The 12,748-nt window shown below is 39.2% G+C and overlaps 1 protein-coding gene across 1 annotated transcript in view; it reads left to right on the top strand.

Annotated features, from left to right (window-relative positions):
- The window catches only part of LOC117818423 (leucine-rich repeat transmembrane neuronal protein 4), a 66,314-nt gene extending 54,130 nt beyond the window's left edge, over positions 1 to 12,184 (top strand). The window contains exon 3 of the mRNA XM_034691286.1: positions 10,756 to 12,184. The gene's annotated coding sequence lies outside the window, so the exon portion shown is untranslated. The remainder of the gene's footprint in view (positions 1 to 10,755) is intronic.
- Positions 12,185 to 12,748: the final 564 nt, after the last annotated feature.

A 12,748-nucleotide genomic window follows, 5' to 3' on the forward strand; every position in this document is an offset into this window, starting at 1 on the left:
AGAAACAGTCAGCCAGGGAGAATGAACCAAACACTGTAGCGCAGATATCTTCTTCCTTGCTTCCTGTTGAATGACGATAAATCTATGCATCTATATTACTTGGCATCCATATTCAGGTTACTTATATCTACATACATCAGAAAAGACTCTGTAGTGACTCATAAATTGTCCAACCGCTAAATAACTGTAAATCTCGGCATGCATTTCCACCATTGATGAGCAGAAAATGGGATGAGCAGCATTAGGAGGAGATAAATCCCCACATCTGAAGGATTATAGTTATTTTGACAAATGCAAAGAGCTTTTCAAATAGAAATGTAATTACATGCTGAATATTAAAGTCAGCAAAAGATGATCTTTCTTGAATTCCAGCACATGCAGCATTACAATGTTGAACTTTCAGTGTCTTTGCAGATAGTTGTCATTTTTTTATCTCTTGTAATAACTTCCACCTAACAGAGAGGCTGCTAATGGTCTGTTGTCCATAATATCAGTCGTATGATTGATTAAATGTCAGGCGTGAAAGCAAATGTTTCCCCACTTTTTTGGGCATATTTCTAACTTAAGAAAAAAAATGTGGCATTTACCCAATTTCTGAGTGTGTATCTCACCTACAATACAGTTTACCCGACTTCATGATGCGGTCAGTGACCACTTGTTATCCACTACGTGCCCATTTCACTCAACTCATTTTTCAATTTATCCAGCCCAAGTAACAATCAGGGAAGGGGGTCTTGTGGCTATTAGCATTCAGCCTCCATGAGTGTGTAGCCTAATAGACAGCAATGATAATAGAGGCTTGTCTGTGCTCTCTCGCTGCAGCGTTGACCGCTGAGTGAATTATCCAGCTGACAGAGAGCAGCAGCGCAGCTTAGGAGGCGGAGGATGTTGTTAATATGCCAATGAGAGCTCATGCCTCCCGTGCCAGTCTGAGGCATGCTGACATGGTGCAGCTGCCTATCACATAATTGGGAATCATTTAGCTGCAGTTCGACCTACATTCAGAGCAGTGCAAAAGGGGGACCACCTATGCGAATTCTTTTATTAGCAATCCAAAGCTAATCACTCAGAAGTTAGTTACAATTAATTGCTGTGTGCTGAGTTTAGATCATTGTCCTCTTCTACATCTGCAGTAAAGTGTTTTAGAGTGGGATAGTTGAGTGCTTTAATGAAGAACTGTGCCTTCGGTTGGAAAATACTGGAATCAACAGAGAGGGAGTTTTATGTAACAGTTTTTTAATTTAATTAGGGACAGAATCAGAGCTCCTCTTTTGAATATTTTTCTTTCAAAAGGGCCAGTTTGACTTTTTTCACTTTTTGACTGAAGGTTAGATGAGTTTGTCTTCTACCCTGAGGTCTGTATACATGAAGCTCCAGTCACCTGCCAGCTAGGTTAGGTTAGCGTAAAGAGAAGAAACTGGGTGAAACAGTTAGCCTTATCCAAAGGTTACAAAGTATGCCTACATGGACCACTCAATACAGCACTTCCACTGTGCTGTGATGGCTCTGTGCTCCCTCGTCTGTCAACAACCACCATGCATTGTCAGAGCGAACCACAGAGCAGCACCACCAAACAGCTTGAGTTGCAAGAGGATTACATGCATTAATTAGTGAGTCAATGGTTTTCCACCTTCATGATGAGATTCTTCAATCTATGTTGTCATCAGTGGCCTCTAAAGACCTCTGGCCTTGTAGGTACGTAAAACGCAGGTACGATCTGGTGTCAACAGGGACAGTTTTATTCTGAACTTAATCAGATGTTTTCATGTTATTTGGATGTCTGACTCGAGCTGCTCTGTGCTAAATTGATGCACTATCCTCTGACATCCGTCAGATGTTGTGCATATCTGCTGCTGAAGCTTCCAGATTGCTAGAACTGCGCAATGCAACAGAGCCGTTAGAAACTCACACATTGAGTGGCAGGTTGGTGACAGACTGAATCCTGTGGAAATTTCTTGTCAGTTATAACATTATACTTGGTGTTTTATTGTGTGATCTATATAAAACCTAAATGTTGCATCGGCTAATTTAAAGCACCTGTAAGTAACTTTTAGTTTATGTCAATTTTTGCGACCCCTGTGAACAAAGAGGGGCATTTTATCTCTTTGCAGATTTTTTCCTGTACATGTGTGAGTAGCAATTATTACCCACCTTTCTTACTAATCACCTGCTCGTTTTAAATACTTTATTTTGGTTGACAAGGTTTATTAATTCTTAATAGCAAGAGCAACACCTGGAACAGCCAGATCACGTCACGCCAGATCACTTCGAGGAAATAAGTCTGACACATTTATGAAGTCTAGGATTTCACCTCTCCAGATATCCTTTAGTAAACAATATTTTCAAAGTTATCATTTAAATTCATGACTGACCAGTCACCTGCAGAGAAAAGAAGACGAGAGACAGCGAAAATTAGGGATGTAAAAACACACAAGGAGCAGAGCTAAAGGGGACGTTGACTAAATTGAAGAAAACAGAAATAAAGCAATGACAAACCAAAACATGTACGTGATTTGGCAGTCTGAGGGGACAGATTGAATCAGAAGGAAATGCCAACAGAAAAGTAAGGGGGAAGAGAACCGTACACAGGTGCTACTGTTTTTTTCTGCATCTGTTAAGAATGCCATTGGAAAAACGCCACTGTTTTGAATTTATTGTGAATGAAAATGTTAAATTCAATGTTAATTAGAAGGCTGTTAAGAATACCATTGCCATGGAAGCCCTGCTGACTGCCAAATCTAAGCGACTGTTTTATTAGATGTATAAATAAATAATTCTTGAATGAATAAATCATCGTCAAATCTCACTTCTTTGTATGTTCAGCTCATAGCTGTAAGTAAGTCGGGGGAATCATGTACAGTGATTATGCAAAACAAGATCTCTCAGCTTCAAGATGAGGTCTTGTCTCCTCTTGTCAGGATTCTATTTTGTGTTATCACCTGCTCACTATACATTATCACTAAATTAAATATAATTATCTTGCTTTTGTTTGACAGCCAAATGTATCACTTATCCTCATCAAGGATCTTTGCCAGGGAGAATGTTTAAAAAGAAAACTGTTTCTGCAGCCTGCAGTTACTCATTTTGACTGACACTTACCTGGCAGCAGGAGTTTGAGACATTCAAATATATAAATAATAAACATTTATCCTGATAGTCTTTTTTAAATATGAAGCTCATAAAAAGTTATCAGTAATGATTACAGTTTGTCTCACAACCAGCTAAGAACTCCTCACAGGATCTTTCTTCATGTTTAGTCTCAACACAAGGCTAATTGTGAAGATAGCTAGCCAGCAGCAGCTTGTTCTCCAATAGAGCTCCAGTGCTGTGTTGAATACGAAGGGCAATTGGTCAAGAGGTACGCCCAGGTTAATGTTGTTTGTGGCCCTTGTCAAACCAAACATAAGGTGGACCCATTATTTTAACCTGAACCATGGCCTTTTTTTGCTGAATCCAACCAAGTAGTGTTGTGTTCAAATCTGACCTAACTGTGACTTTCCCTCTACCTCCCACTAATATGGTTAGATTAAATGTCAACATGGACTTATACATCTGACATGAACAGCTGGCTCCTGTTCTCCTGGTTGATACATGTACATGACTCGGGGATGAAAGAGCTTCTTAGCATAAAGCCCTGCCTGTGAAATTTAAGTTAAGGAGTACCAGCCAATCACAGCATAGGAGGGCGGGATCAAGCTCAGCTCTTTTGGTGGTAAAATATTGCAGCTGTCATAGCTTCACATTCATCGTACAAACATGAGAGGAAGAACACATCCTCTCATCTCATACTTGAAAGAAAGAATGTAAAAAATACAGCATCTATTCCTTAAATTTATTTTAATGGTTTATATGTGATTATACTAATATCATTTTATATAGTCTATAATCTGACCAGCAGAAAAGTACTTATTGTGTGTCCACTGAAAAGTTTACCCCAAAAGCTGGGGTCTTCACTAGGAGTAGTCACTGAAACAGAAAGTGAATAATTTGTCATATTGCCTGAGGTAAGGATTGCGCTGCTTATGTTTTGCTGAGGCTCAGACATGTAGAGAAACCACTCTCTCAACCCTCCTGGGATTTCTGTCTCTGCACCAGGCCATTTTTATTTTTCCCGAATTGTCAATTAGGCAATCTTCTTCCATGTTTTTAATGTTGTTGTCATTTTTTATTTTATCAGTTGTAGGCATAGACTGTATAAAATATGGACGTAGTATCTGTGACATCACCCATCTGTTTCTGAAGCACTGCTTTGAGGCCAATCATTGTCGGCAGCCATTTTGCTGCTGTCAAGCGATTGTGACGTAAAGAGGCGGGCTTTGAGCCTCCTACACAACAGCTAGGCTGTTTCAGAAATCGCCTACTATACTAGCAGTACATACTGATATGTCCAAAATTCAGTATGTAGTAAGTAGTATGTGAACAAGAGCAAAATCTGCAGTATGCCAAAACTCCCCGGATGTGTACTGATTCGGGAAAATATCTCAGTATGCATCGGACCAGTCTGCCTTGCGTACTGTTTCCCACAATGCACCACGCTCGTTCTGCTTTTTCTTTTTCCTCATTTTTTGACGGGAGGAAATCCGTTTTTGGGTGCTGTGAAAGTTATCAAATTACATATAAACCACTTCCTAACTTTTGAAATCATAAATGGATGCTAAATAAGCATTTTATTTATCGGCTTCGCCATTGTTTACTTCCGCTTTCCGAAACCGGAAATCCAGCGAAGTCTGGCTCAGCATACTGCATGACAGATCGGACAGAACAGTCATACTACATACTAAATTCAAACGCAGTATGTAGTAGGCAATACCTACTGCCTACTACATTAGTAAGTAGTATGTAGCAGGCCGTTTCGGAAACAGCCCTACAGTGTTCCTGCCTGTCAATCAAGTCAGCTGTGCCTCTCATTGGAAGACTCGTAATCTCAATATCTTTGAAATTGCAGTGTTAGAAAAAAAATCACCCCCCGTACAGTGTGTGCCTATCGAGAATTGAGCTATCCCGACTACACTCGTCTTTTGGACCAGGCTGTAAATATGTTTATTTTTGCTCTATTTTTTAAATTGGTGTGTATGTGGTTTCCGGTACTTCCAGAGCCAGCCTCAAGCGGATCTTCGATGAACTGCAGTTTTTAGCACTTCTGCATTGGACTCATATTTTTAGACTGGAGGTTGCTGCTTGGTTGTAGGACATATAAGCCTTTTTTGCACTGACTAACATCACAATTTTTCTTCTTTGTTTTGAGTAAGCTTGTTTTATCATCACCTGAGCAAATCAAATATGTATGTACAGTATGTATATATATATCTATCTATATATATATATATATATATATATATATATATATCTATATCTATATATATATATATAGATATAGATATAGATATAGATATAGATATATAGATATAGATATATTATCTATATTAACAGGTGTTACTACATGAAGCTTGGAAATCCTGGACAAACAAGATTATTTATTTTTTATATTCTTATGTCTTACTGCTTCGAGTGAGCAATCCATCCAGATAGAGGAATATACACAAACAACTGTGTGATAAAATGTAAACAGCATGTATTTGCTTCAGGTTTAAATGTATTACACAATACAAAAGGATATAACACAGCACCTGGAATAGATTAGCATTTTCCACAGGTTGGTGCAGGACATGTATTGTTTTCCTCTCAAATGCATTTCATATTAAACAGGATGAGCTTTAGTTTGAGCAGTTAACACAAAGTGAAGACAAGATCAGGCTAATGCCAGATGCCAGCTTTATTATGTTGGCCAGTAGCCAGTAACTCACTGAATAAGGACTTACACTTGTCAAGAGGAAACAAGGCTATTCTTAGAGAGCTATTGTAATCAAGAGATTTGAATTAATTTTTTATTTATCCGGTGCTGTGTTGTACAAGTAGATTGAAAAAGACTTCCTGAGCCATTAAAGTTGAGGAAAGATGGTGATGGTGCCTCGGGCAAAAATCTGACTGTATGCTGCGTTCAGCTCTAAGCAGGCCGGTTGGCAGCCATCCAAGCTAAGCTAGCCAATGAGTCACCTCTCTAAGAGCTCCAACCATAACAGCCAGCATTTCCCCAATATTCCTGATTAAAGCTGGATGCTCACTCTGCTTGGTTGGCCAAAAAGGCTTTTATTCTTTTCTTCCTTGCAAAGACATGACACTGATCCTGTTTTAGTATACTGCTTAAGAAAACAGATATTTAAAATTCCTCTCATCAGTGGAAAAGCTGTGAAAAAGCTGCATCTGCTCAGTGTGAATAAAACAAGTTTAAAAAGCAATACAATGTTGTGTTGAACTGTGAAACTGAAAAATGATCAAAAACAACATTTGTTTTCATGTAATGACTCTTAACTGCACGGAGACTCCATTACACTTATGAGGAGAGCTGGCATTGAGTTAATTGATTTCGATTTGACATTTTGCATTTTGTTTGCAGTAATTAGTGAAATATTTCATCCAGTGAGACTCTGAGTTAAAAAAGCTGTTTGATATGTTTCACAATAAAGGCATGATAATCGATTGGCTAATTGAAAGATATCGGGACGCTTTGGGAATTAAGACTGTGACCTTTGCAGACACTGGAAAGCTATTTTTCAAATATGTTAATATATTAATAATACAAACAGTGGCTTCATTTTGGACATATCCTTTTAAAGCAGGACAAATTCAGTTCCTGTACTTATGGTTTCAGCAGCTTTTACAGCTCACATTGTTACATATTTATAGCCATGCAGCCTGACTCAATGGATGATCATGCAAGTTGGTTATTTCACCACTCTGGTCCTGATTGGAATATTGTAATTAAACATTCAACAACTATTTAATTGCAAATAATACTGACATGGTCCCTAAGGATACACTGAGTTTAATTCTATTTAACAAACCGCAGTATGCTTGCATGCAGAGTGGTAAACATGGTAAACGTTATCCCTGCTTAAAATTAGCATGCATTGTAATTACAAGATGTCAGCTAGCCAACAGTTGCATGCAAGTAAAAGCAATGCTTTGCCTGATGCAGCCTGTTCATTCATTTAATTGAGGCCAAAGAGATGCCATTTGGCATATTGTATAGTTGAGAATGAAGTGCATGCATACCATGTTAATGTAAGGAGTGCACGTTTACTGTTTTCCCTGTGCTTATTGCAATTTTTGATGACATTCTGGAATTGTAAAATCCAGTGTTGCACTTTTTCAAAACCATTGTTTAATATTTTTTACTACATCTGGTAATCATTTAGATTCATGAATCTTTCTCAAACTGGATTACTTAAATTGTATTTCATTGTCTCACTGCTGTCCAAATCAACACACCTCCACCAACGCAGCCCAATGTGTTGTTTTACCGCAGGACTGTTTTAGGTCTGAATGCCCACTTAGCTGTCTTAAATAGCATATAAAGATGTTTATATCTGAGTTTGTGCCATAATATACAGCAGACCAGAAGACAATCAATACATGACATCAGATTGATTCATACTGTGAACGTCTCCTACACTCACTGTATCTTAACTCACTGTTTCGGTCTAACTGCTGAGTATTGCAGAGTTCAAGATTCAGTGGCAATCCTGTCTGTCTTTAACCCTGCAGTGTTTTAAGAAAGTCCTCTGTTTTTGATTAATATATTGAATTACTTCATTTTTGAAGAGCTGGAGTGAGTCAGTGAAGTCAAATGTTTCAGTTACAGTTGTGTGACTGATACCCTAGCCTCAGATGTCAATAAAGAAATATGCACCTTCCTAAAAATTAAAGACTCCATGAAATTGAGATTAAAGTGTGTTTCATGGTAAGCAGCTCTGTGCCAGTGAAGATGTGGTTGAAGTGCTGACTGACCCTTCACTTCAGATACTATTGGACAGTTCAAGCAAAGTGCTGGAGAAGGTGGCAACTTACTAAAGCGTTCAAGGAGGAAAGGCTATGAACCAGAGCGTTGTTTCGACGAACTTTACCACCAAATATAGTTTAGAGAGTAGAATACATATTTGTGTGTGTGTGTGTGTGTGTGTGTGTGTGTGTGTGTGTGTGTGTGTGTGTGTGTGTGTGTGTGTGTGTGTGTGTGTGTGTGTGTGTGTGTGTGTGTGCGCGTGTGTCCTTATATGTGTGAGTATGAGCTTTATGACTGACAGCAAAAAATCACTGTCAGACGAACCAATAACTGTGGAGTCTACTTGATTTTTTGCAAATTAGTTTTGAATTAATCTTCTTCTTCTTCCTGGACAGATGTCACATTCTTCCAGCAAATAGTCCGAGCTGAGGTTTTAACACACATGTTGCATCACACTGTACCTCCTGGGCGAGCTGAGAAATGAGTTTGACGTTGACACAATTTTGAACCTCTGCTGTGTCATTGGGAAATGTTATGGTTAACACATATCACATACAAAATAAAGTTTTCATTTCCTTGACTCTAAAAAGGTCCAATTCCAAACCATAAATTGCGAGCAGAGACAGACCTTGACGTTGATGCGTTCCCGCAGACCGAACATAATGATTATAAAATGAGGAGCTACTTGAGTCAGGTGCTTTTGGAAAGTTTAAATCAATCTGCGGCGTGACGGTAAGCAGGATGTACTTAATGTTGGAAGCACAGCAGAAATAATTTGAGACAGGAAGTCACATTTGAAGTGTTGCATCACAGTTTTTGACTCATTTTACATTCTCTTTTACCTACACTAAGCGTAACGATCTTTCAAAAAATATGAAAAATACTATATCATTCTTTTTCACTATTTAAAAAGTCAAAAAAGCTCTCAGTTCCTTTCACTCCCTGAGGACCATCCATATGGTTTACTGTGAGGAGACCTTAATGATATTAGCACCGTTCTTTTCTCAAAGGTGTATTTATTTGGGTATTTACAGATCTGTTGAATTATTGAAAAAAGGCTTTTATTGTCTCTGTAACAGCAGCTCTGTTTATTTTATGGCACCTTTGGCTTTCAGTTGAGATAAACAGGCAATGAGGAAGTTAAACAGAGGAGATGTTGAAGAGACAAAGGTTGTAAGAGCTCTGCCAACTACAACTGTGCAGTAGCGTGCACACACAGAGAGGGTTCACTGGTTCAAACATCCAGCCAACCAAATCTGTATTGACTTCTCCACTTAGATATCTGACTTTATCTGCAGGAATAATTGAAGAAAACAAGTCCAAAGTGTAGCCTTTCCCCCTTGACAATTTGAACAGAGAACTCCCAGATCCAGCCCGCCCCCCCATCCCTCATCAACCCAGCCATCCACTTCACTCATTTAGCATTCTGAGCATTGTTTTCATGCATTTTTTATCAAGTTCTCTAAAGTGGTGTGCAAAGTTCAGCTGTTGAATTAGACAAAAGAGGGTTTTCTAATAATCTCCCCATTAAAGAGGAGAGCATACAGAGCCTTATCATTTCGGGACGAGGAAAACATAACCTTTTGAGAGCTGTGATTTCAGAGCACTTTAAACTGAAACACAAACACAATTTCTGCATCAGATCAGTTGGATGTTATCCCTTGTGATGCAATAAAAAAAGCCAAGAGAGAGTTTTCACAGTAGGTGTTCAACACACCACTGTTATAAATCTGAACTTGTTTTTTTTTTTTTTTTTTTAACAAGTACATCAAATATTAAGTTCTGAAATAAAAAGATGAAATGCTTTGTTTTTGCTTGGATGTCGGTTGTTCTCTCTTCTCATTTAGGGCCTGTGTCCACAAACTTTTTTTGTGTTGGAAGGAACAATGATCTCAATTTCAGAGAAACTCTCACTTGTGCCTTCTGCTGCTAGGTTATGAAAATTGTCTTGCAGCACCTCAGCTTCCCATAGTAGTAATCGTTAAGTTATTCCTGTGAGCACAAGGCTTTTTTTTTTTTGCACAAACGAGGCTAAGCGCTGAAAACGATGGCCTGCATTGGTTTTCTAAAGATAGCTGGCACTGCCAGTGCACAAAATACCATTAGAGGACACAGGCCCTAACTGTGGAAGACTTCTCTGTAAATCTGAATTTAAGTTTCAATTGACTTGAATACTGTGGCTTGAATACTGAATACTGTAGTATTTATTGCTCCACTTCAGTATTGAATAAGCAAGAGTCAAAATGACTTCTTGCCTGGAATGAGACTTTGCACACTGATTAAGAAATGCAGGATACAGTTTAAAAGTTCATAGACGGACTTGACCATGCTGCATGTGCTCTGTGATTTCTGTCATATATAAATGTTCCATTCCAATGAATCATGTTGTTTTGTGCATTACATGAAGCATGAGAGTGTTTATGTTTTCTGAAAAAGCATGAATAGAAATAAGGATATCAATATCCCAAAGACCATGATGCAGCTTTACCCAGTTTAATTGCCATATTTCAGACCACACCAGCACGTAAAACTAAGAGAGGTCTTTGAATCAGCAAAGTGCTTGTAATGTAATAAGCACTCTCTCCTAAATGGAGCCTTGACTCCATTTAAAAGAGGGCAGAAAATATGTGTGCACTCTTGCTTAAGGCTTTCATCTTGCATATAAATCACTCCAGCTCAAAGTGGGCGTTTGAGCACCACAGATTTCAGGTCTTGGGGGCCCGCACTGTATCCGCGGCCAAGGCTGCATTAATGACAAAGCTGTGCCATGGCATGAAGTAAATGAAGCCAATTCCAAATTTTTGGAGAGCAGAAAAAAATGTTGAAACGGAGGCTTTCTTGGCTGATTTGAAAGGTTTACTCTTGGCTCTTATTTTTCCCCCTCTTTCCATTCTCTGCTTTCTGTTTCTGTTTAGATTCCACCGCAGCTGAGTGCTCTGACATTGTACAGGTGTGAGCAGTCGGTTTTGGATTACTGCCATGCCCACCTGTCGCTGCACCTCAATGTGGGTATGGAGCCCCCGACTCAGGCCCTGGGAGGTCCAAGGCCAGCCAGGTGCCACCCGGGGCTAATGGCTGCCCTCCCCTCTGAGCCTGTGCTGCCTTGCTCCCAGACCCACTCCCTCCACTAGTGAGCTGGGGACACTGAGGCTCCAAACTCCTGTGTGTCTGCTGCATACAATCAGCCGACCACTCAGACAGAACACAAGGCTGTGTGGGAGGAACTGGGACTGGTCAAGAAGCAAAGAAGACAATTAATCTTCTGCGGAGCATCCTGGACCGAGAGTAATGAAAATGAAAATATTTCTCAGTGGAAATAAAGGGTTGCAGCAGTATCGATTAGTGAGCTTCTCACCTACCTGACCCTCAATGTCCTCAATTAGCAAAGGAGGCTGAGCAGCAGCATGACTTTCCACGTTCTGCTCTGCCTCCTGAGGAGTATTAAGGATAATAATTTAATGATTTGTTAATCTTATTAAACATTTTTCCTCAGCTTTCCTCATCCTGGCACCTCTCTGCTGCGTCAGGTGAAGTAATCAAATGCAAAATGCTAAGAAGAGAGCGGGGAAACAGCATGATAAGTAATTGAGTAGCAGAACAAATGAAAGATCAGCCAAGCTAAAAGGTTTTCCGCTGCTTTTTCTGATCAGGCTGTCAGTCAGAGGCCTCTCTCCAACTCAGATCCCTGTAGAGTTTTTTCATCTTTAGAAATGAGCGGCCCAAATGAAATTATACCACGACGAAGGAAACAAGACAGAAAATAACAGACATTAATTGTCATATAAAATGTACAGCCTTTACATCTTGCCGGCAGTAAGTTTAATTTACATGGTGACTTTTGATTTCCTAAATGATTTGGGATGTTTATCACATTGTAATTTAATTAATTGAGCTGAGGAATAAACAGATGCAAAATAAACAGTAAGTACAGATCTGGATGCACTGGGATTTCTGATGTTTACTTTTCATCATCCATTCAAACCACTCTTGTAGTTAATGGGTTTTGTTTCTAAAATGTGTTCTTCAACCAACTATCTGATTGTACACTCATATCTACATGTGTGTGCTTTTTACAAGATGTTACAATATAATATATGGTAAATAAACTGTGGTAACTGACCAGTACTGGTGTCATTCCTTCAGATCAGCAGTATAAACCCAAACACAGTCTGTATTTAGACAGCTGCGTAGGTGTTTGAGACTGAAGAGCACAGCGCTGAAGGCAAGACTGATTGATAATGATGTTTCTGTTTTTACTTGATGCTAACTTCCTCTTGCATTTTTCTCCCCCTGTGACTGTGTGTTACTGTTGTCGTGACGTAATACAAAATACTGGACTCACTGAAACCGGCTCATGGACTTTTATGGACTCCCTATTATTACGCTGAGCAGGAAAAGATATATTGGACAACAATACTTAATTAAGGTCCAGGATATTAATATAAAGCAGCTCCATGTTCTTCATTCATAAATTGTGTGCTATCAAAATGGTGGTGGTATTATGATAAAACATAATTAGGAGGGTTGTCAGCTTGGAAATGACTTTAAATTGGGCCGGTCCTATAAACAGAAATCATCACAGTTTGGCAGTGGTAAATAGATGGAGTAGGCCCTGTTGGAATGTTGGGGCAGCAAAGAGTGAGACTTTGCTCTTTTAGATTCACCCCAAAAGGGTCATATGTGAAATAATTGGATTCACCCATATAGTTTATAAAACATGGATGCAGTCTCAGTGTCACCCATTGGTTTCTGAAAAGGCGTTATGAAGCTCAAAGATAGTGGCTGCCATATTTGCAATGACAACCCCAACTAACTTTCTGTCAACCTTGATACAGACAAAAGGTGGAGCTGGAGGGGCTTTAAGCCTTGTGGCAAACAACTACAGCATCCCCACCCATCAGTCAAATC

Source organism: Notolabrus celidotus, chromosome 9 (genome assembly GCF_009762535.1).
Source record: "Notolabrus celidotus isolate fNotCel1 chromosome 9, fNotCel1.pri, whole genome shotgun sequence".
NCBI lineage: Eukaryota > Metazoa > Chordata > Actinopteri > Labriformes > Labridae > Notolabrus > Notolabrus celidotus.